The 20,539-nt window shown below is 46.8% G+C and overlaps 1 pseudogene; it reads left to right on the top strand.

The window, feature by feature from the left end:
* The window catches only part of LOC149441611 (uncharacterized), a 71,485-nt pseudogene that overhangs the window by 15,615 nt on the left and 35,331 nt on the right, over positions 1 to 20,539 (top strand).

The following is a 20,539-nucleotide window of genomic DNA, read 5'->3' as shown; positions in this document are numbered from 1 at the left end:
AGTGGAGGGGGGCCGGGTTCAGGTTGCGGAGGTTGCGGCTGGTGATGGTTTGGCGCTTTTGGGGGGGGAGTTGGGGGAAGGGGAGACAGAGAACGTGAGGAGGTGGTGGTCGGAGAGAGGGAAGGGGGGTTAGTGAACTGGTTGAGGGTACAGAGGTGGGAGAAGACGAGGTCCAGGGTGTTCCCATCGATGTGGGTGGAGGATTGAGTGTATTGTGTGAGTGCGAAGGAGGATACACTTAAGTTAATTTCAGGGCACAAAAAAGCAATAAATGACCCATTTATGTGTAACAATATAAAAGCCGAGGTTGCAGCGAGTAAATAGATATCCAACATGTCAAACCTTAAGTTGTGTGTGCTGAAATGGTGACAACCTTTAGTCCCCGGTATTATCTATAGGGGACACATTTATAGCCCCTTCTAGGTCATCAGTATAGAGTACGGAGGAGGTCTGCTCCTAGAATTATCCTCTCATTCTGGTGTGACCGGCGATATGTAACGTGTATCACAATCAATGTTATCACGTGTAGGCGCTCCAGCGTGTGCTCTTACGTTTGGGTGCGCATATATGTGGGGGAGGGGGGGTCTTAAATTTTTTAAAGGGAGGAGTTATGTACTTGGGTGTAACTTTAATTCTTTACAATTAAAAAAAAACATTTTTACTTAAGGGGACAAAGTCCTCTATGTGATGACATTTGATGAGAGGTTCTCTTTATTGAGACATCCAAGGTCTAAAAGACCCCCAATGTCTCCCCTGTACTCCATTGGATGTAATGTAGAGCACATCGCACCGCATTACATTCTTTGCCGGCCTCGATGGTCGGGAAATCTGTCATAACATCACTTCTGGGTCAGTACAAGAAGGGAGTGAACATCTCCTCCGTCCCCTCTACCCTCCGGGACCCACTGAACCGGGTCCACAAATGGGCAAGCAGAGCCAGGGAAGCATAGTAGGTACAGGGGAGGTTCACACACACGGGGTGGCAGAGGCTGGCACCTGAAAGGAGAGCCTTGTGGCTTGCCCTCAGCAGGGACAAAGATTAAAAACAATACTTGCCCGGTGGGGCTACAATACCTCTGGTGGGGCTCAGCCCCGCTGTTCTTCATGACTAAATAAGGAAGTGCAGTACTTCTTGAGTTGGTTAGATGACAATGAGTGATAGAGGGGGTGGGGACCCTCGTCCTATAATCCCCTCATCACTGTCCCTCCTATAAAAGACAGTTCTGGTTGTTTCCTCACTCTCTGACCTCTGGTGGGGCTCAGCCCCGCTGTTCTTCATGATTAAATCATGAAGTAAATAAGGAACTGCAGTACTTGTGTTGGGAAGATGGCGATGAGTAATAGAGGGGGTGGGGACCCTCGTCCTATAATCCCCTCTTCACTGTCCCTCCTATAAAAGACAGTTCTGGTTGTTTCTTCACTCTCTGACCTCTGGTGGGGCTTGGCCCCGCTGTTCTTCATGACTAAATCATGGAGTAAATAAGGAAGTGCAGTACTTCTTGTGTTGGGTAGATGGCAATGAGTGATAGAGGGGGTGGCAGCTCCCTCAGGCCTCTGCAAAGCCTTCTCCGGCCTCCAGCACAGTGAGTACTTGTTCTCCTATTCCCCACTCTGACAGCCATGCAGAGGTTCCTGAACCCCCAGAACCATCGCTGAAAGAAATAACAGCAGTCCACACTCATGGCACATCGCTCACACAGCTTACTGTGGAATATAAATGCATGAAAGAGGACATTTTATTTATCCGCCATGATATGCACAAGATGACAGAGAGGGCGACCACCATTGAAGGCAGGGTGAGCACATTGGAGGATGAACTCCCTCCATTGTAACAAGATGTACATTCTAACACCATGAGAACATCTGAGCACCTGGCCAGATCAGAGGACATGGAGAATCACCTACGTAGGAGCAACCTTCACCTGGTAGGCTTGCCTGAGAAAGCTGAGGGAAAGAATCCTGTGGGATTTATTGAGACTTGGTTACTGAATACATTCGGCAAAGATGACCTAACACCTTTTTTCTCAGTGGAAAGAGCCCATAGGGTCCCACCCCGTCCTCCTCCAACGGGGCCCCTGACAGACCTTGTCTACTGAAACTTTTACATTACAAGGATAGAGATGTCATCCTCCATCTTGCTAGACAACCACCTGCCATGGAAATACAAGGTGCAAAAATATCTATATTTCCAGATTTCTCAGCTGAATTCCAGCGTAAGTGAGCCAGATCTACTGATGTTAAATGCCGCCTACGTGTGATCCAAGTGTCTTACTCCATGATTTATCCTGAGAAGCTACGAGTCATAACAGATGGCTCCGTACAATTCTATGACTCCCCTGCAGCAGCAGCTACCTGGCTGGATAGGAATGAAAGGCTCTTATGTCCAGCTCCAGTATGACTTATCCATTGCCCGGCATTCCCAACTCAAATTTCTCCTTGTCTCTCCCTTAGTATGAAAGCGGAGTTCAGGGATGAGTAGATTGCCTGTTTTGCTTTAGTAACAGATGACTCTCATGGCTACACCCTTTGGAATGTCACATATAGTCCCTTTGCTTACCCCTTCTGTTACCCTGCGGGGCGTTTTTGAGTTGACTCAGGTTTGCCCATGGTTTGGCTTAAGCTGGTGTTTTTTATATTTTTTTCACTTGCTATGCTGTCTCTGGACTGGAAAACATCCTACGCCAATTATCGCCTACTGGAGTGTGAGAGGAGATCCAGCGTCTCTGGGTGTTCCCTATAATTGTATATATTGTGCTGACGATATCCCACCAAACACTTCCTTGGGAGACGGAACACTACCCCGGAGGAATCACACTCCTAGTCTTCATAACCTCCTTCATAACTATGAGCAATCAAAAGGATATTGTCCTTTCTTGGAATGTCCGTGGCCTGCATGACCCAAAGAAGAGAACGTCTGTCTTCACATTCCTCAGCCATCAAAACCCTTCCATTGTATGCCTTCAGGAGACTCACATGACTTTGGATACTCTTCATCTTTTGAAACGCTCTGAGTTCCCCCTTCAGTTCCATGCTGCACACTCTCAGTACTCTAGGGGCATGAGTATAATGGTTGTCAGAGGAGTACCTTTCATGGTTATCTCATCCAAAATAGATCCGTTGGGTCGTTATATATTTCTGTTATACAGTTGGGACTCTCATTTATGTGTTCTTGCAAATATGTATGTACCTCCACCATTTCATATGGAGATGGTGAGATGTCTGTTTCAATTTATAGCCACCCATCCACAAACACCATTATTGGTAATGGGGGACATTAACACATTTTTGGATACTTCCTTAGATCTCTTAAAAAATTATCCCCACTTGGCCCTAGACAAATCACTCCTTTGGAACGCCATATGAAGGAAAAAGGACTCCGGGACTTATGGCAATCCCTCCACCCACTAGATGCTCAATTTTCATGTCACTCAAGCTCCCACTCCTCTCTATCCCGTATAGATTTGGCATTGGGTTCCAATCTGATTCTACCATATACACCTCAGGTGACCTCTTTAGCCAGGAGCCTATCTGATCATTCCCCAATGCATGTATCCTTGTCCCTGAAAAGGTCCTCTACATTTACATTGTGGAAGCTCAATCCATTCTGGATAACTCTCTTCACTGACTTAATGCATAAACAATTACAGGGCTTTCTACTTGGATACAGACATTCAACATCTCCTATGATTGTTTGGGATGCTTTGAAAGCATATATTAGAGGCACGTGTATCAAAGACATTTCCAGAATGAAGACCAACTCCAGACAATGGGAGGTTGAGGCCGGCCAATCTGTAACTAAGGCAGAACAAGCCTATCTTAGCAATACCAACCCTGATACAGAGAGGTGGTACTTGCGGCACAACAGTTTCTGCGCACTGTCCAACTTCAGCATGCTGAAAACAAACATTTTTTCTTCTCAAACCTTGAGGAGACGGAAAAGACGGGTCATATTCTCACAATCATTGCAAAAGCTCAGTGACCATCTTCTCATATCTCTTCTTTAAAACTGTCCTCGACTCAATTGGTCACAGATACCCCCTCCATCTTACAAGGCTTTAGATCTTTTCATGAAATGCTCTACTCTCCCAAAGTGTCTTCTGATGACTAGCATGCGGGAGTTTTTAACACTTCCTCAACTTACTATTCATCAAAGGCAAAAGCTTAATACACCTCTCACTCCTGAAGACTTGCAGATGGCTGGAGCTTCATACCCCAATTCCAAGGCTCCCGGCGGAGATGGGCTGCCCATGGAAATTTACAAATCTTTTGGGGGAATACTTCTACCTGAACTACTTAAAATACTCCAGGTGGCATTGGAACAGAACTCCCTCCCCATGTATGAGGCAATAATAGTCGTACTTGAAGGCGGGGAGGGACCCAACCTTAGCAGAATCCTACCGGCCCATATCGCTATTGACCTCAGACCTCATAATTATTACTGAAGTACTGGTGACCAGACTGACTAGGGTTATCTCTACACTTATTCACCCGGATCAGTCGGGTTTCATTCAGATCTACAGCAATCAATAGTCATAGGCTTTATCTTAACCTTCAAATCCCTTCTGATAATATGGGTGATGGCAATTTTGTCTCCCGATGCTCCTAAGGTGTTTGGCTGTGTAGAATGGAGATACCTTTGGCAAGTCCTTGTGAAATGTAACCCTGGGGGACACTTTCATTTTGTGGATTGAATTATTCTATTGTGCCCATTCGGGTTAACAATGCCCTGTCCATCTCATTCACACTAGGCAGAGGGACACGGCAGGGCTGTCCTCTCTCCCCGCTGTTATTCGCTATAGTGATAGAACCTCTGGTGGCTGCCATTGGAGAGGGTCCGGGTTTATGGTTTTTGTAGAGGAGAGCAGATGGAGAAAGTAGCGTTCTATGGTGATGACACCCTTCTGTTTTTGGGTGATACATTTGCGTGTCATTGACACACCTAATGACATTAATCAGTGAATTTGGCTCCTTCTCCGGCTTCTCAATAAATTGGGATAAGTCCACCCTTCTCCCACTGGACACCCTTACACATCCCATACCACCTGAAGCTGCGCAGATTGAAATAGTGGCCTCCTTTATATATCTGGGTATTATCATTCACCCCACTCTATCGAAATATACAGATCTAAACTGACTTCCTCTCATTAAAACATTTCAACAGAAAACAACTAGCTGGACTAAACTCCCTCGATCCGTGGTAGGGAGGTGTAATTTTATCAGAATGATCTGGGCCCCTCAATGACTTTATATTCTGCACAACATCCCTGTTTGGATTCCTATACGGATCTTTAGAAGATTTGATATGGTGTTTGGCTCCTTAATCTGGTGGATGCCACGCCTCGGAATAAACTAGAAACTCTACAGGAGGCTAAATATATGGGAGGCCCTGAGGTTCCCAATCCTTCTCTTTATTATATTGTGGCCCAGTTACAACACTTTCCAGCCTGGCGGGACAATCCACACCCAGACCCGGTCAGTTCACTTCTTCTAGGGATTGTGTCCACAGATCATTTAGTGGAATGCCTGGAAGCAGGTGAGTTCAAAGCCCTAGCCCAGTTCCCCACTCTAGCACTGATTGACAGAATTTGCAGCAAGGCCAAATATTATTTCCAATCTCAAGGTTCCAATCTCACACGTATCCTTAATAACCAGAACTACCCAGAGCTTCTTAACCATTTCCATACCGGGCACTTTTACCCCCTTCCTGCCCAGGTCAATTTTCAGGTTTCAGCGCTCTCACACTTTGAATGACAATTGCGCGGTCATACAACATTGTACCCAAACTAAAATATTATCATTTTCTTCACATAACTAGAGCTTTCTTTTGGTGGTATTTAATCACCGCTGGGGTTTTTATTTTTGCTAAATTAACAAAAAAAGACTGAAAATTTTGAAAAAAAAACATGTTTTTTTGTTTATGTTATAAAAGTTTGCAAATAAATAATTGTTCTTCATAAATTTAGGCCGCGATGTATTCTGCTACATGTCTTTGGTGAAAATAACCCAAATTAGTATTTATGATTTATTCTGTAGGGAAGTTATAGAGTTCACAAACTATGGGAGATATCTGAAAATTGATCAATCCTGAAGTACTGACAGCCAATCTATTTTCTTGAGGTCCAAGAATATCAGAACAGTACAGATATCCCCCAAATGTCAGGACGGTACAGGTATCCCCCAAATGTCAGAACGGTACAGATATCCCCCAAATGTCAGGACGGTACAGATATCCCCCAAATGTCAGGACGGTACAGATATCCCCCAAATGTCAGGACGGTACAGATATCCCCCAAATGTCAGGACGGTACAGATATCCCCCAAATGTCAGGAGAGTACAGATATCCCCCAAATGTCAGGAGAGTACAGATATCCCCCAAATGTCAGGACGGGACAGATATCCCCCAAATGTCAGGAGAGTACAGATATCCCCCAAATGTCAGGAGAGTACAGATATCCCCCAAATGTCAGGACGGTACAGATATCCCCCAAATGTCAGGACGGTACAGATATCCCCCAAATGTCAGGACGGTACAGATATCCCCCAAATGTCAGGACGGTACAGATATCCCCCAAATGTCAGGACGGTACAGATATCCCCCAAATGTCAGGACGGTACAGATATCCCCCAAATGTCAGGACGGTACAGATATCCCCCAAATGTCAGGACGGTACAGATATCCCCCAAATGTCAGGACGGTACAGGTATCCCCCAAATGTCAGAACGGTACAGATATCCCCCAAATGTCAGGACGGTACAGATATCCCCCAAATGTCAGGACGGTACAGATATCCCCCAAATGTCAGGACGGTACAGATATCCCCCAAATGTCAGGACGGTACAGATATCCCCCAAATGTCAGGAGAGTACAGATATCCCCCAAATGTCAGGAGAGTACAGATATCCCCCAAATGTCAGGACGGTACAGATATCCCCCAAATGTCAGGAGAGTACAGATATCCCCCAAATGTCAGGACGGTACAGATATCCCCCAAATGTCAGGACGGTACAGATATCCCCCAAATGTCAGGACGGTACAGATATCCCCCAAATGTCAGGACGGTACAGATATCCCCCAAATGTCAGGACGGTACAGATATCCCCCAAATGTCAGGACGGTACAGATATCCCCCAAATGTCAGGACGGTACAGATATCCCCCAAATGTCAGGACGGTACAGATATCCCCCAAATGTCAGGACGGTACAGATATCCCCCAAATGTCAGAACGGTACAGATATCCCCCCAAATGTCAGAACGGTACAGATATCCCCCCAAATGTCAGGACGGTACAGATATCCCCCAAATGTCAGGACAGTACAGATATCCCCAAATGACCCCTTTTTGCAGAGTAGACAACATATTTCATAAGAGGCATGACGAGTTTTTTGAAGTTGTATTTTTTTGTCAGAATTTTTCAGAAAATGAAAAAATTAAAAAAAATTATTTTCACTATTTTTTTTTACATCCTGTCACCAGTGCAGTACAGCATCATAATATAACTGGCATGGTGGTGATCAGGGACACTGACTGGTGACAGTATGAAAAAAAAAATATATATATTTTTTTTTATTAGTTTTAATTTTTTATTACATTTTTTTCCTTTTTTAATATTTTTTTTTTCTTATTTCACTATGTCCAAAGTAGTATAATGTTAGCATAGTAACATTGTACTACTTTGGGGAAGTGATCAGTATTTTGTTTTTTGGTATTTTTTTTTTTTTTACACAATTTGCTTATAGCAAATAATTACTTTGCTATAAGCCAGCATTTACCTGAATGACATCGATTCATTCAGGGTTTTTTTTTTGTGCTTAGCTGTGATTTGGCCACAGCTAATCACATGACATGTGCATGTGATCGCTCTGACCATTCACAGCTAGACACACTAGTATACAATGGATGGCACGAATGAAGCCATCCATTGTATATAACTGTCATGTGAAGTGCTGTGATTGGTCACAGCAGGTCACATGGTACCAGCAACTGGGGCTGGTACACAGATCTGTCATCGGCAATGTTCGAGGTACACGGCCTGTGACAGATAGCTCCGCTGTGCGCTCTGCAAGTGCAAAAACTGTGCATGTGTGGGAGGACGCCATATGGCTTCCACCTGGAAATCTACAGCCTTTTCCTGGCCACCAAACAGCTATTGGCCGGATGGCTATTGGTTAAAAATGGCATGGGGGTCCCCCCAAAATCCATACCAGACCCTTATCTGAGTATGCAGCCCGGCAGGTCAGGAAAGGGGTGGTGAGCGTCCCCCTTCCTGAACCATACCAGGATACATGCCCTCAGCATGGAGGGGTGCCTTGGGCCAGGAGCCCCCCAAAGCACCTTGTCCACATATTGATGGGGACAAGGGCCTCTTTCCGACATCCGTAGCCTGTGGTTGTGGGGGTCTGTAGCCTGGGGGGCTTATTGGAATCTGGAAGCCCCCTTTAACAAGGGGGCCCCAAGATCCCGGCCCCCTCCTATGTGAATGAGTAGGCAGTATATGGTACCGCTACCCATTCACAAAAAAAAGTGTAGTGTAAAAAGTGATAGGAGTCAGTCTTTGACAAGTCCTTTATTAAAAAAAACATTTTAAAAAATGTCCCCCAAAGTAGATCCAACATCAATCACGATCCTGACACCACCGCTACCCAAAAAAGGGGAAAAAAGCTCTGCTTGTGATGCTGGCTCCCGGCTGTCTGACAGCTGGGGCCGTGAAAACAGTTTTTATATACCCCGCCCCCTTGTGACATCACCACGCACTGTGATTGGTCAAAGTATTACACCTGACTTGTGGTTAGGTGCATTGCTTTGTCCAATCACAATGCATTGTCAGGGCGCAGTGCATTGTGGGGCATGGTGAGCAAACACCCCACTGAATGACCGTACTATTTGTGTTTGCTGAACACACGAACGGCCCATGTTCAAATCAAACTTAGGTTCAACTCGACCATGAAGCCCATCCCTACAAACAAACAATCATCAAAGCACAAGAACAGCCAACAATCTCCGGATTCTTATTGTTATTAATAGACTCCAATGGGAAATATCTAAACACCAAACGGCTCTTCCCAGGAACAAGAGACAACAAAATTCAAGTCCAACAACTGAACAAGCGATAGGAGTCATCAATGATCCGTATTTCACCGACCCCAAAAATATCATCATACACACCGACCCAAACATATCATCATACACACCGACCCAAACATATCATCATACACACCGACCCAAACATATCATCATACACACCGACCCAAACATATCATCATACACACCGACCCAAACATATCATCATACACACCGACCCAAACATATCATCATACACACCGACCCAAACGTATCATCATACACACCGACCCAAACGTATCATCATACACACCGACCCAAACATATCATCATACACACCGACCCAAACATATCATCATACACACCGACCCAAACATATCATCATACACACCGACCCAAACGTATCATCATACACACCGACCCAAACATATCATCATACACACCGACCCAAACATATCATCATACACACCGACCCAAACATCCTCCAGGGACAAAAGGAAACCTCTGAGAATAAACTATTACAACTAACAGAGACCGCACAACAAAAATGTCCTCACTCCAACATCATACTGTCCTCCCTAATTCCAAGGATGGACATAACAAACAATAGAAAACTCAGCGAATCAACACAGAGCTGGCAGATAAAACCAGGTCAGAGCCTACCATTCACCTGACACAACATCATTCCATCATGACCCAACACCTCTATGACTACAAACACCTCAACTAACAAGGGGGCAGTCAACTAGCAAGAGAACCCAAAGACATTGTACTGAATGGAACTCACAACCCGGGATCTGCCACAAACCATCTCAGATGGACACAATGGGGCTGATTTACTAAAACTGGAGTGTGCAAAATCTGGGGCAGCTGTGCATGGGAGCCAATCAGGTTCTGACTTCAGCTTGTTCAATTAAGCTTTGACCATAAACCTGGAAGCTGATTGGTTCCCATGCAGAGCTGCACCAGACTTTGCACTCTCCAGTGTCTCATTGTCATCACATGCTGTGTCCATAATGACCACCCATCCCCCCTTATCAGCTGGCTTCAATGTTATATCTCCCCTTGCTGCTAATGATGGCAATGCACCTTTCTCCTCAATGGTCCCATTATTAGGATATGACCCCAGAGTTCCTGATCATAGACTGTCATACGTCACCATCTTTATCATCCAAATGAAGAAACATTTCTGCTGCTGCATATGTAGTGGGTGGTGGAAACTTCCATTTTGTCTGCAAACCTCAGACAGACCTACTCAGTGATGTGACTACAGATGATCCCTCAATATCACCTCTCCAAGAATAATGTCCCTTCAATCTAATATTCCTAAAACATCTATACAAGTCCTGAGCCAACAACAACTTCTTCATGATACCTTTAGGGCTAAAGCCCAAACCTTTCCCCAGAAGGTCCATCTTCCCCGATGTCAGTCCAGCTGAGGAGAAGGTGACAATTCCGTCTATTTCTGTTGATGAATCATCTGTTGGGATGGTTGGATGAGTGGGAGATCCCTTGTTGCAGTGTTGATGTTTCCTACCTCCCCTGTGGCCGGATCTCTGCTGTTTCCTTGATTCCGATGTACAATATGAGGTGGGTGTTGTCCCTCTATAGATCCTAATAAAGTGCCTCCAGCAGAGGAGGGAAGTGATGGGTCAGAGGCTGTAGAAGAAGCTCTAGTGAGCAGTCTAGATGGATGAGGTGAGTCTTGTGTAGGTGGTGCTCCAAGAGTACGCCTGATTAGTAGACGTTTAGATGTTGGACTCCTTCAGCTGCTCGGCTGACAATGCAGACTGCAGTGTAGACTCCACCTGTGTGATCTGTACAGCCAGAACAGGTTCTTCCTTCTGGAGAAATTAAACTCCGAGAACAATGGAGCTCTTGTTTAGGACTTGTGTAAACAGACCACTGGACTCCTCCCTGTCCACAAAGAGACCACTGGACTCCTCCCTGTCCGCAAACAGACCACTGGACTCCTCCCTGTCCGTAAACAGACCACTGGACTCCTCCCTGTCCGTAAACAGACCACTGGACTCCTCCCTGTCCGTAAACAGACCACTGGACTCCTCCCTGTCCGCAAACAGACCACTGGACTCCTCCCTGTCTGCAAACAGACCACTGGACTCCTCCCTGTCTGCAAACAGACCACTGGACTCCTCCCTGTCTGCAAACAGACCACTGGACTCCTCCCTGTCTGCAAACAGACCACTGGACTCCTCCCTGTCTGCAAACAGACCACTGGACTCCTCCCTGTCTGCAAACAGACCACTGGACTCCTCCCTGTCCGCAAACAGACCACTGGACTCCTCCCTGTCCGCAAACTAAGCTGGGGCCAGTTTACCTCCTAGCCCCCTCAGAATACGCCGTGCTTTCTAATATTCAGCTAAAGTTATATTTTTACATAGACAAGACAGTTGTTTTTTTAGGAACTTCTCAGGAGGACTTTGATCTGGTGTCATTTACCCAACAAACCCTTCCCCTCCTCCACTAAGAACTCCCCCTTTCCCACCCACAGAGGACACCCCTCCCCCACTAAAGACACCCTCTCCACTGAAGATACTCCATTCCCCTCTTTTCCTCCTTTGAAGACACCCCTTCCCCTTCCTTTCCTGCACTGGGGACACCCTTCCCCCTCCCCTTCCGAGGACACTCTCTCCCCTAGTGTTGTCACCCCTCCCCCACTCAAGACACTCTTTCCACTGAGATCACCCCCTCCAGTTTAACACGTTGCCACCCAGCCTATAGGCAGATGGTGGCTGGATGAAAAGCTCATCCATCCGGGTGGATATCATATGGCGTCCTTTCCGGAGCACACATTGCGCATGCCCACTGCGGTGCGATCTGTCACCAGCTGTGTACCTCAGATACGGCCGATGACAGATCTGTGTACCGGCCCCTTTGCCAGTACCATGTGACCTGCTGTGACCAATCTGCAGGTCACATGCCAGTTATATACAATGGATGGCTTCATTTCACGCCATCCATTGTATACAAGTGTGTCTAGCTGTGAATGGTCACAGAGATCACATGCACAAGCTGGGCCAATCACAGCCCAGCTGTGTCATGTGATTAGCCTTGGCCAAATCACAGCTAAGCACAAAAAAAACCCTGAATGAATCGATGTCATTCAGGTAAATGCTTGCTTATAGCAAAGTAATTCTTTGCTATAAGCAAATTGTGTAAAAAAAAAAAAATACTGATTACTTCCCCAAAGTAGTACAATGTTACTATGGTAATATACTACTTTGGTCATAGTGAAAAATGAAAAAAAATCATAAAAAGAGAAAAAAATGTAATAAAAAATTAAAAATAATAAAACAATTAAAAAAAATTTAAAAAAATTATATATTTTTTTTTCGTGCTGTCACCAGTCAGTGTCCCTGATCACCGCCATGCCAGTTATATGATGACACTGTACTGCACTGGTGACAGGATGTAAAAAAAAAAAAATAGTGAAAATCATTTTTTTTCATTTTTTCATTTCCTGAAAATTATGACAAAAAAATTACAACTTCAAAAAACTTGCCGTGCCTCTTATGAAATACGTCAGACTACTTTGAAAAAAGAGGTCATTTGGGGGATATCTGTCCCGTCCTGACATTTGGGGGATATCTGTACCGTCCTGACATTTGGGGGATATCTGTACCGTCCTGACATTTGGGGGATATCTGTACCGTCCGAGACTTATCTCTCTTCGGCAGAACTGGCTGGATACTCCGGTACTCACTCCCCATACTTCATTTGTCATAGCTTTTTATAGGTTTAACTTTTTTAGGCCCCTAAAAATGGACCAGCCAACTGTACCCTACTAAATGGTGACTACATTGGAGGCCGATACTTGGTGTATGATCCTGTAGACACAGGCCTACTTGAACGGAGTCAGCTATCTATGTATGTACTGGAGAGAGTTACTTGCCATGTACAGGTGAATTGTTCTACGTTGCTTCTTTTTTCTCTTTTCATTTGTTTATAGAAAGTAAAAGTGACACCAGAGACAAAGCAAGTTATTGTTCTGTATGATCTGTAACATTGCCACAACTGCTTATACATTAGAATGTATGACTCCATTGTCTGGGCTGAATGTTGGATATACTGTGTGCACTTAAAAACTTAAACAATACAATTTAGTTTAATTAAAAAAAAAATATTATATATATATCAGTGATGGCGAACCTATGGCACGCAGAGCCATCTCAGTGGGCACGCCAGGAAGAAGAGGAAGATGAGCACACATGGACCACGCACAGTGACCGGCCATCCAGATCTCGTCCACACTGGACCCCCATCGAACTACATCTCCCACATGTCTCTGGGGCCAGGGTGGGCATGGATGAGAGGAAACGGCTCCTATGCAGATCTGGCACCAGGGGTGATGTAGCGGGGATGGGCGTGGAAGAGAGGAAGAGGCTCCCACACTGCTCCGGGCCAGGGGCGACGTGTTCAGCGTGGATGGGAATGAGCTGCTGGGTTGGAAGCTACACAGACACTGCCAGAGGTGAGATTAACTACTTGCCGACCGCAGATAGCCGAATGATGGCTGCACTGCGGCCGGCCAGTTCTGGGAGGGCGTAATATGACGTCCTCCCAGAACGCGCTCTAGGGGCGCGCACTGGGCGCAGCTGATCACGTGACGTGGTGAAAGGCCAATCACAGCTGCCTTTTACCACGTGATCAACCGTGTCCAATGACACGCTGATCCCCGGGAAATGCAAATGCCAGTTTTCGGCTGCACTTTCCTCACGGTGTCAGATCGTGAGGAAAGTACTGCCGAAAACCAGCAGTTGTCAGAGCGGGGATCAGCACCAATCATCAGGGCACTGATCATCAGTGATGATCGGTGCCCAGCAGTGCCACACACAAGTTCCGCCCACCTGTGCCCAGCAATGCACCCACCTGTGCCCTCCTGTGCCGCCTGCCTGTGCCCAGTAGTTCCACCCACCTGTGCCACCCACCAGTGCCCATCAGTGCAGCCCAGCAGTGCTGCCAGTCAGTGCCACCAGTCAATGCCCAGTGGTTGTGCCAGTCAGTGCCCAGCAGTGATGTCAGTCAGTGCCACCTATCAGTGCTCTCTATCAGTACCCATTATCAGTGTGGCCTATCAGTGCCGCATATCAGCGCCACCTATTTGTGACACCTCATTAGTGCTGCCTATCAGTACCGCCTATCCGTGCCACCTCATTAGTGCCGCCTATCAATGACACCTATCAGTGCCCTTCAGTGCTGCCTATCAGTGCCGCCTATCAGTGCCCATAAGTGCTGCCTCATCAACGCACATCAGTGAAGGAGAAAAATTACCTGTTTGAAAAATGTTATAATCGAAACAAAGAAACTTTTTTTTTTTCAAATTTTTTTGCAGTTTTTTTGCTTATAGCACAAAAAGTAAAGTTTCCAGCAGCAACTGAATACCACCAAAAGAAAGCTCTATTTGTGAGAAAAAAATGATAAAAATTTCATATGGGTACAATCTTGCATGACCGTGCAATTGTCAATCAAAGTGTGACAGCGCTGACAGCTGAAAATTGGCCTGGTAAGGAAGGGGGTAGAAGTGTTCTGTAGGCAGGAAGGGGGTAGAAGTGCCCAGTAGGCAGGAAGGGGGTAGAAGTGCCCAGTAGGCAGGAAGGGGGTAGAAGTGCCCTGTAGGCGGGAAGGGGGTAGAAGTGCCCTGTAGGCGGGAAGGGGGTAGAAGTGCCCTGTAGGCAGGAAGGGGGTAGAAGTGCCCTGTAGGCAGGAAGGGGGTAGAAGTGCCCGGTAGGCAGGAAGGGGGTAGAAGTGCCCTGTAGGCAGGAAGGGGGTAGAAGTGCCCTGTAGGCAGGAAGGGGGTAGAAGTGCCCTGTAGGCAGGAAGGGGGTAGAAGTGCCCGGTAGGCAGGAAGGGGGTGGAAGTGCTCTGTAGGCAGGAAGGGGGTAGAAGTGCCCGGTAGGCAGGAAGGGGGTGGAAGTGCCCTGTAGGCAGGAAGGGGGTGGAAGTGCCCAGTAGGCAGGAAGGGGGTAGAAGTGCTCTGTAGGCAGGAAGGGGGTAGAAGTGCCCGGTGGGCAGGAAGGGGGTAGAAGTGCCCGGGGGGCAGGAAGGGGGTAGAAGTGCCCTGTAGGCAGGAAGGGGGTAGAAGTGCCCTGTAGGCAGGAAGGGGGTAGAAGTGCCCGGTAGGCAGGAAGGGGGTGGAAGTGCTCTGTAGGCAGGAAGGGGGTAGAAGTGCCCTGTAGGCAGGAAGGGGGTAGAAGTGCCCGGTAGGCAGGAAGGGGGTGGAAGTGCTCTGTAGGCAGGAAGGGGGTAGAAGTGCCCTGTAGGCAGGAAGGGGGTAGAAGTGCCCGGTAGGCAGGAAGGGGGTAGAAGTGCCCAGTAGGCAGGAAGGGGGTAGAAGTGCTCTGTAGGCAGGAAGGGGGTAGAAGTGCCCGGTGGGCAGGAAGGGGGTAGAAGTGCCCGGGGGGCAGGAAGGGGGTAGAAGTGCCCTGTAGGCAGGAAGGGGGTAGAAGTGCCCTGTAGGCAGGAAGGGGGTAGAAGTGCCCGGTAGGCAGGAAGGGGGTGGAAGTGCTCTGTAGGCAGGAAGGGGGTAGAAGTGCCCTGTAGGCAGGAAGGGGGTAGAAGTGCCCGGTAGGCAGGAAGGGGGTGGAAGTGCTCTGTAGGCAGGAAGGGGGTAGAAGTGCCCTGTAGGCAGGAAGGGGGTAGAAGTGCCCTGTAGGCAGGAAGGGGGTAGAAGTGCCCGGTAGGCAGGAAGGGGGTAGAAGTGCCCTGTAGGCAGGAAGGGGGTAGAAGTGCCCTGTAGGCAGGAAGGGGGTAGAAGTGCCCTGTAGGCAGGAAGGGGGTAGAAGTGCCCTGTAGGCAGGAAGGGGGTAGAAGTGCCCTGTAGGCAGGAAGGGGGTAGAAGTGCCCGGTAGGCAGGAAGGGGGTAGAAGTGCCCTGTAGGCAGGAAGGGGGTAGAAGTGCCCGGTAGGCAGGAAGGGGGTGGAAGTGCTCTGTAGGCAGGAAGGGGGTAGAAGTGCCCGGTAGGCAGGAAGGGGGTGGAAGTGCCCTGTAGGCAGGAAGGGGGTGGAAGTGCCCAGTAGGCAGGAAGGGGGTAGAAGTGCTCTGTAGGCAGGAAGGGGGTAGAAGTGCCCGGTAGGCAGGAAGGGGGTAGAAGTGCTCTGTAGGCAGGAAGGGGGTAGAAGTGCCCGGTGGGCAGGAAGGGGGTAGAAGTGCCCGGGGGGCAGGAAGGGGGTAGAAGTGCTCTGTAGGCAGGAAGGGGGTAGAAGTGTCCTGTAGGCAGGAAGGAGGTAGAAGTGCCCTGTAGTCAGGAAAGGGGTTTAAGTGCTCTGTAGGCAGGAAGGGGGTAGAAGTGCCCTGTAGGCAGGAAGGGGGTAGAAGTGCCCTGTAGGCAGGGAGGGGGTAGAAGTGCCCAGTAGGCAGGGAGGGGGTAGAAGTGCCCTGTAGGCAGGAAGGGGGTAGAAGTGCCTGTAGGCAGGAAGGGGGTAGAAGTGCCTGTAGGCAAGTGGTTAACTGCTTGCCAACCATGCTATAGCCAAAAGATGGCTACAGCACGGTTGTCTAGTTCTGGGAGGGCGTCCCACAACGCGAACCCAGTGGCACACACCCTGCACTGCCAGTGATCGCTTTGTCCTACGGATACAGCTAAACACGTGATAAGGTAAAAGGCCAATTACAGCAGCCTTTTACCACGTGATCAACTCTATCCAATGACACAGCTGATCACAGTGTAAATAGAGTTTCTGGTTATCGGCTGCACGCTGTCACAGATTGAAGAAAGTACTGCAGATAACCAGCAAATGTGACGGGAAATCTGCACTAATAATCAGGGCACTGATTATCAGTGCCATTCAGAAGGGCCCAGCAATGCCGCCCAGCAGTGTCATCCATCAGTGCCCAGCGGAGTCGCCTGTCAGTGCTGCCCAGCAGTGCCACTTGTCAGTGCCGCCCATCAGTGCTGCCCATCAGTGCCGCCCATCAGTGCCACCCATCAATGATGCCCAGCAGTTCCGCCAGTCAGTGCCGTCTGTCAGTGCCTCCAGTTGGTGCTATCAGTCAGTGCCGGTTATCAGTGCCCATCATTTCCTTCATATCAGTGCATCACCAGTGCCGCCTCATCAGTGCTACCTATCTGTGCCGCCTCATCAATGCCCATCAGTGCTGCCTATCAGTGCAGCCTCACCAACGCACATCAAAGAAGAAATATTACCTGTTTGCAAAATTTTAGAATAGAAGCAAAGGAAACCTTTTATGTTTTTAATTTTTTGCTCTTTTTTCATTTATAGTGCAAAAAATAAAACACCCAGTGGTGATTAAATACCACCAAAAAAAGCTCTATTTGTGTGAAAAAAAATGATAAAAATTGCATATGAATACAGTGTTGCATGACCGCACAATTGTCATTGTTAAGTGCAACAGCACTGAAAGCTGAAAATTGTCCTGGGCAGGAAGGGGGTAGAAGTGCCCGGTAGGCAAGTGATTAATTCCAGTGTTGGCACTTTGACATAATAAAGTTGGTTTTGTGTTGCAGTTTGGGCATTCGGGCTCAAAAAGGTTCGCCATCACTGATATATATATATACAAATGATGATGTACATATGCTTTCTATATATATAACACAGGTGTCAAACACCTGTATCCGGATCCTGCCATCCAGGTTATTTCATGTGGCCCTTGCACCTCTCCTGCAGGTACCCCTTGTCTCCTCCCCCACCTTGTCTCAGCAGTCGGCAGCAGAGAGGAGAAAAGAACTCCTCTACCAAATCCTGTACTTCTCAGTGCAGCTGCATCATCCCCTCATCTCCACCTCCCTTGGTCTCAGCATTCAGCAGACTCTGGTAATTTACTCCACTCCTCCTCTGGTCCTCCTCCAGACCCTGCACTTTCTGCTTTCCCACTCTGCCCCCAAAGGAGGTGCACGGTGATGTTAGGGTGGGTGTGGGGTTCTTGGCATCTGATGTAATGGGGGGGGTGAGGTGCTCTGGACATCTAGTCTTACAGTTACAACTGGTCCTTTGAGGACAACCATAATGCTGACACAGCCTGCGATGATATATAAGATATATTTAATAATGATCATTAAAAATAAAAACCAACTTTAGCCCTTTATATAGAATTCTGATTTTTTTTTTTTTTTTTGTACAGGTGGATTGATGAACCACGTTTTCGGTCATGCTGGTCTTCGTGAATACAACTCAGTCACATGGGAAACCAAACATCTGGGTGTCTTAATTGACTGAAAGTTTTTATTGCAGTTCACTGGAGGAGTCACACAGGACACAAGTCATATCCGTGTTCTAAATGTCATAAGTGCTTTGGGTCCTCTTCAACACTGATCCAACCTCAGAGGACAACATGAGAAAAGTCATTTCAGTGTTCTGGAAGTGACAATTGCTTTACAGTAAAGTCCAACCCATATATACATAAGAGGAGTCATTTCAAGCTATTTCTTGTTTGGAACGTGACAGAGATTTTACAATGGAGGCAAAACATATCACACACCGGAAGGTTCACACTGTAGAGAACCCATATCAGTGTTCTGAATGTGACGAAGCTTTTACATGGAAGTCATATCTTATCAGACACCAGAGGATGCACACTGGAGAGAAGCCATATCAGTGTTCTGAATGTGATAAAGCTTTTACATGGAAGTCAAATCTTATCAGACACCAGAAGGCTCACACTGTAGAGAAGTCATATCAGTGTTCTGCATGTCACAAAGATTTTACACAGAAGTCATATCTTATATCACACCAGAGGATCCACACTGGAGAGAAGCCATATCAGTGTTCTGAGTGTGACAAAGCTTTTACACACAAGTCACATCTTATCATACACCAGAGGATCCACACTGGAGAGAAGCCATATCAGTGTTCTGAGTGTGACAAAGCTTTTACACACAAGTCACATCTTATCATACACCAGAGGATCCACACTGGAGAGAAGCCATATCAGTGTTCTGAGTGTGACAAAGCTTTTACACACAAGTCAAATCTTTTCATACACCAGAGGGTTCACACTGGAGAGAAGTCATATCAGTGTTCTGAATGTGACAAAACTTTTACACAGAAGTCAAATCTTATCATACACCGGAGGATGCACACTGGAGAGAAGCCATATCAATGTTCTGAATGTGACAAAGCTTTTTTAACCAAGAAAGAGCTTATCATACACCAGAGGGTTCACACTGGAGAGAAGTCATATCAGTGTTCTGAATGTGACAAAGCTTTTACACACAAGTCAAATCTTTTCATACACCAGAGGATCCACACTGGAGAGAAGTCATATCAGTGTTCTGAATGTGACAAAGCTTTTACACACAAGTCAAATCTTTTCATACACCAGAGGATCCACACTGGAGAGAAGCCATATCAGTGTTCTGAATGTGACAAAGCTTTTACACACAAGTCATATCTTATCACACACCAGAGGATCCACACTGGAGAGAAACCACATCAATGTTCAGAATGTGATAAAACTTTTAAACAGAGAGGAAACCTTGTCATACATGAGAGGGTTCACACTGGAGAGAATCCATATCAATGTTCAGAATGTGATAAAGCTTTTACAGGTAATGCCGGGCTAATCTATCACCAGAGGATTCACAAGCTTGAGCTACATAGAGGAAACTCCAGAAGAAGGGGCAATATTAAAGAAGTCACAGCTGTCCCATTAGGCTCACAGGCCCAATGTCTTCCCACAAACTAGGGAAGACATGATGCTACTTAAAAAAACAACTTTGAAGAAACAGGACTCTAATGATCGGATTCATTGGGTTTAGTGATTATGTCCATCAGAAACACACCTAGAAGGCCTGTGAATATTTTACCTTTGGACATTTCTTCAGACAAGCAGCAATGACTGAACTGTATTCCTCATCATTCTCATCTTTATCCTTTTTTATGGAGCATTGACTGAACATGTAATGCATTTTCATCATTCACTAACTGAGCTATGTTCCCATGTGTTTTCTTCATTGCCAGAATCTGACCAACCAATACATGACCAACATTGCCTCAGTACCAGAGTCTAGGATGGGGTCCAATGGCTTCTTGCCAAGCCTCTGAAAACTCATTAGGAAAGTCCATTCCAGGTTCTTTTGAGAACTGATACATCATAAGCTAGGCTTGAGGGCTCCAGCTAAGCCCACCTTGTCCACACCTCCCATTACATGTTCCACCTCCTCTCCCATGATCAATGCCTCCTTTCCATGTTCCATCTCCTCTCATGGATGACAGCTTTGCAGGCAGGTCTGTAGCTGAGATACCAGCCAGATAGAGGTCTCTGGTTAGAGAGTAACTTCTTAAGCTGGTGTAGGCCTTCCAACACGGAGTTAATGCTGTTTTAGGGGACATATTCAACAGTATCACCTACTCCCAGCTGACCACTTATGTTTCATCTGGTTTTCTCAAAAGTGATCCTATCAGGTGAAGATTGGATGTCCTTGTTATCTTTTTTTGTTTTGTCCAGCTATTGCTCATCTCCATAAACTATTCACACGGTACAACTGCAAGAGATCTGAACT

Source organism: Staurois parvus, unplaced genomic scaffold, assembly GCF_062004578.1.
Source record: "Staurois parvus isolate SC_StPar_1 unplaced genomic scaffold, SC_StPar_1.0 ptg000965l, whole genome shotgun sequence".
Lineage (NCBI taxonomy): Eukaryota > Metazoa > Chordata > Amphibia > Anura > Ranidae > Staurois > Staurois parvus.
The sequence above is the reverse complement of the archived record's forward strand: the minus strand, read 5'-3'. Positions and strand labels throughout refer to the sequence as shown.